Here is a 5,053-nt window from a genome sequence, read left to right as displayed (position 1 = left end):
GGAGGGAAGTGCTCCCAGGGTGATGGGGAAACAGAGACTGAGCTCAGCTCACCCATATAGAAACCCCAAAGCCACCCCCAGGGACCCACCTCGCTCAGCCACACCCAGTCCATCCTATGGGGGATCAACCACTGACGGGTCAAGGCTCTCCTGACCCAGTCATCTCACCTGGGAACCGGCCTCACTGTCTCTTCCATGAGCTTTTGGGGGGCACCTCTTACCTAAACCACAATAAACACAAGCTGTTGATATGACAATGTTTTATTTTCCTAATTCAGTCTCAAGTTATTTCATCTTTACCTCCTTCTCTCGCTGCTCTCACCCCATATTTTGATTCAATTTTCTTAAATAAATAATTCTCGTCAGGGGTTCAATAGATTGGCCACAACCCTTTTCTCCATTCCTCTGCCTGGGATTGTCTGTAGCGGGCTGCTCTGTCCCCTGAGGTCACTTATCTTCTGGCTGGACTATGTCCCCTAGCAGCTTTCTCCTTAATGATCTCCAAGGGGGAAGCTTGTTCCCCTCTCTGAACTCTGAGGACCTCCTCTGCCCTTGCCCCTGAACAGCAGTTTCAGGGAACTCCGAGGACCATATCCACAGTCCTCCTGGCACGTCGAGGCTGCTCACTCCTTGTCCTCACACACACATCGCAGCTGAGGACGCTGCGTTGCAGTCTCGTTGCTCTTCTTTTGGAATGCCTTTTCTTCCTCCTTTCTGCACTGTAACTGTCATCGTGACCGACACACTTCCTGCCTAGCACTTGGTCTGCTCATTAACTCAGAGCTCCTGATTCTTTGTCCAACCTCGAGGATTTCTGGCCACCTGTCTTCAAATGTCGCTCCTTTGCTATGTTCTTATTCTTTTCCGTGTGTACGTTGGAAGCTCATTTCATTTTCTGTATCTCTTCTCTATTTGAAGTAAAAAAAAATCATCAATTAGATATGAACTAAAAATAGATCCATTATTTTAAGAAGCCAAATTAAGGATCCTAGGAATAAAAAATAGAATCATTGGAAAATCATTTTTTAAACCCCAAGTGGAAGTGAAAGAATTTGTGAACTGGAAAGTGGCCCCTGAAGCTCATTCTGAATAAAATACCTGGAGGCAAACCTCAAGACGTGGGGGGTGAAGAGATCCAGAAAGCGCACTGGGCGGTCAGTCCCTGGCCCTCACTCCTGGTGCTGGGTCACTCTCGGCTTCAGGTGGACTTTTGTCGGAGCCCTTGTCTCCTCTCCACCACGTGCTTCTTCTTCCGGTCCGGGGAGGGCCGTCTTCGCCGTCTGAGTGTTGATAATCCCTGATATGTGTAAATGATATACATGTAACATATGGCAAAGGAAAGGTGTTCCAAAGGGCAGCGACGTGCGTGCGGACGAGGAGGGAGCAGCATTGGAGAGGAGGCACAGTTCCAAGTCTGAACTGGATGCCGAGTGTCCTGGAGTCCAGCCCCATGACCCTAGGCCTGCTCACTGGAGGTGTCTGGGCTGAATGAATGCGGAGGAGCCACTTCTCCAAGCCCCTGACTCCAGGGGCTCTGGGTCGACTCCCTCTGAGGTTGAGGCTGCAGAGAGCCAGCCTCCGGTGCCAGAGGGGACCAGGGCATGGTGCATGTCCAACCCCGAGGCCACCATGACGGGGTTTCCTGCCTGCGTCTTGAGAGCAGGCTGCTGGGCAGCCTAATGAAGATGGGGTGCGAGGCTCTGCTGCAGTGGGACCCAGCGAGGCTGCATGGACAGGCCAGCCAGGCCGCCTTTCCCATGGGGCACAGTGAAGCTGACCAGACCGACTGCACTGACCTGAAGAGGTGGTCAGCCAATTCCCGTCTTGAAGTCCACGAATCAGCTGCTGCCTGGTAAAGAAACACTTGATCTATCAGTGCTGTGGGCTGGCCAGAAGCGGCCGGATTGCTGAGGGTGTCCGCCATGGCAGGGAGAGGAGGATCCCCAAGCCAGGCATGCTGCCCCTCTTGGTAGAGGTTGCAGTTACAGATCAGCGTCTCCCACCTACTTAGAGCCAAACCCAGGACTTTGTGGAAATTGGTGAAATATTTGTGCCAAGGGGCCCCTGCTGAGTGCCCTATGGAGACAGTCTGCCATGGGGCAGTGCTGCCCTGACTTCAGGGGACGTGGGAGGGGGGATAGCAGCACGGGCACCAGGTACCTGCACCATGCATGCTCAGCACAGTGTGACATCCGTTCTCCATGCCAAGGGGACTGACGGGCATACTTGCAGCAAGCGGAGGCTGAATCAGTGGCCAGTGAAACAGTGGCCACACCTTGGCCTTCTAAAAATCCCATCAGTTTAATCTCATTTAACCCAAACCTTATCCTGGGAGGATCTGCAGGCAACTGAACGGCGTTAGGCTGTGCTGAGCCGCAAATCTGACTTAGGGAAAAAGGTAGAGGCTGCCTCAGCCAAAGCCCAGCCACTTGCCCCCTGCGAAGTCCTACCTGCACCGACTCTGGTGGACGAGGACCCGTCCCCTGGAGCATACCTGCAGCTGGAGCTCATCCTCTCAGGAAATGATGCTGAACCTGGGTTCTGTGTTTTCAGATATGCTGGACAGGCCTGACGCGCTGGTGCTCTGGTCACTTGGCATCAAGCCTGGCCCCAGCAGGTCACATCTGCAAATGAGCAAATCGATGAATCAGGGGGTTGTCAACTGCCTGGTTTGGTGGTGACTTTGAAATGACCTCAGCCATTACCCTGGGGAATCGACCTGCAATGTCCCCTGCTCCTTTCATGTACCCTGGGGACCTGCCCCGCAGGGGCCACTTCCCAAGGGCGGGCTGTCTTATGGGTCACCATCCACTGCGATGCCCTGGACGCCCGCGTCAGCACAGGCTGCCGTTGTCTTGGAAGTGCTTTGCTCCCTCTGCAGTGAGATAGCGGCTTCCGTGTGGGTGCCTGAAACCCCCAGCCCCAGGCAGTGCCACCTTGGGTCGGGGTGGGCAAGCCAGGCTGGCTTCCTCATCTGGGGTTCCCTCCCTGCTCTCCCTCCTGCAGGTGCCATCAGAAAATCTGGGCCCCTGGGAAAGCAGGAGGAGAAGGCTTCTCTCCGTCTCCCAGGAAGCCCAGCTGTTGTTCTCATCAGGCTCAGAAGAACAGGACCCAAAGGCGCGGTGCAGCTCCTGCTCAGCCCTCTCCTTCCCCCTCCCCCACCCCGGGGGATGATCAGCCCCTGATGGAACAATGCAGGAGAGGACGCCCCAGGTTGCACTCTGACCTCCACCTGTACCTGCAGTCACTGACCTCCACTGGCAAGTCAGGGCCCCAGGCCTGGAGGGACTTTCTACAGCACTTTCCAGTAGATGGGGTCTCATCAGTGGACGTGAGACAGAGCGTGCGGCAGCTGCGGGCCGTGTCAAGGAGTGACTTAGAGACAGCACAGGGGACAGAGGGTGGGAATTCTTGAGTCCGCACCCTCTGTCCCCATGGGTAACTCCTTTGGCCCTTCTTTGCACAATGCCCTTCTATGGGCCGCCAATGCGCCAGAGCTGCTGCTCTTACCTGCAGACTTTGAGTCCGGGTCAGGCAGCACGAGGTGGCTGACCTCCTCTCGGAGCCCCGGGAGCTTCTGGCCGAGCGGGAGCGGCTTTCCCTGTAGATCATGTGACACACCGTGGCAATTGAAGGTAGAGCTCGACTGTGTGCCTCAGGTCTTTGACCTTCTATTTTCTCTTCTGCAAAAGGGAACACGGACCCCGAAGCTCACGGTTGCAGAGCACCTTGCAGGTTTGACAGTGTCCCTGAATGCTGGCCGGCGATGGCAGCTCTGGTGGCAGCTACCACGGGGGGTCACTGGGATGACACAGTGCTGTCACTTTGTGCAGGTCCTGTTGGTGAGGAAGGCTCCGTCACAAACATTTATTGATCAAATACCTGCTTCGTGGGCACAGCACAGGGTGCCCACGCCACCAAGCCAACATTGTCCTCTTCTTCTTTCTCTAAAAAATCTCCAGTTGGGTCTGATGATAGAAATTTGCTCGGTAGATAATGATCCTCCAAAGACGGCCAAGTCCTAATTCTAGGACTACCTTGCCTCATGCAGCAACTGGAGATGATCCAGGATTCTCTGGGTGGTCCGGCGGAACCTCAGGGTGCTCACAGTGAAATAGGGAACCGGGGAAAGTCTCAGAAAGAGGGCGGCAGGAGAGACGGGCGGGTGTGCTGCCTTTGGATGGAGGAAGGGCCCTGAGCCCAGGGTATGGGCACCACTGGACGTTGCAAGGGCTGGGGGCTGTGTCCTGCCCCGGAGCCCCCAGGAGAGGCTGCCTGCCCCACCCTAATGTAGCCCACCAGGACCCACCTCTGACCTCTGACCTCCAGAGCTTTGGGATGCTTTGTGCCACTGTTTTGGGGCACTTGGTTACAGCAGCCATAGACACGAACCCACTGGGAATCTGACACAAGTTCCCTATGTCCAGCCAAAACTGGCCAAGTGCTTGCTATAGCAGCCGCCGTAGCAGCTGCTGAATTCGTGGGAGGAAGGGGCCAGGGCCAGGCTCTGAGCCCCCGCCTGTGTGGAGCTCACGGTGCCACGGCAAGACCGTGTCCAGCACGTAGTGGGACATCTGGGAGGGATGTGTGCTGGATTAGGGCGTGGGGAGTCTTCTGTGGTCCCAGCCATGCAGCGGTCACTGAGACACTACGGCCCCACCCGGCCACCTTCCCTTGCTGGCCACAGCAGGTGGGCAGAGTCGGGGCTGGAGGCCACGGGTCCCGGGTGCTGGGAGCTGAGCAGGGGCAGTGCTCCATGGAGCCCAGCACCTGGCCGGTCGCCCCTGACTGGAACCCCTTCCTTCTTCTCCCTGCGCTGTCAATCAGTAGAGAAGACACAGAGACATCTAGGGAGCGTGGCTAATCAGCCAGGCACTCCATTAATGAGGCACCATTTTCTGCACTTGATTCTCATTACAGTGAGTTTATTTTCATTTCTTGTGTAGGAGAGAAAAAAACAGGTGCTCACATTTAGCCTCATCAGCTTCCTGTTACTGTTTGATTCACTTATTATTTTTAAAATAGGTCTATTTTGGAGGAAATGTGACCTGGA

General features: G+C 55.5%; 1 long non-coding RNA gene across 1 annotated transcript; it reads right to left on the bottom strand.

Moving 5' to 3' along the window:
- Positions 1–245: 245 nt before the first annotated feature.
- On the bottom strand, positions 246–1,846 carry LOC144369074 (uncharacterized). Its single transcript, XR_013428530.1, has 2 exons — positions 1,099–1,846; positions 246–908 (listed from the first exon to the last, which is right to left on the bottom strand). It is a non-coding gene; the product is annotated as an uncharacterized LOC144369074 (long non-coding RNA).
- Between the last annotated feature and the right edge of the window lie 3,207 nt (positions 1,847–5,053).

Source organism: Ictidomys tridecemlineatus, chromosome 12 (assembly GCF_052094955.1).
Source record: "Ictidomys tridecemlineatus isolate mIctTri1 chromosome 12, mIctTri1.hap1, whole genome shotgun sequence".
NCBI lineage: Eukaryota > Metazoa > Chordata > Mammalia > Rodentia > Sciuridae > Ictidomys > Ictidomys tridecemlineatus.
The sequence above is the reverse complement of the archived record's forward strand: the minus strand, read 5'-3'. Positions and strand labels throughout refer to the sequence as shown.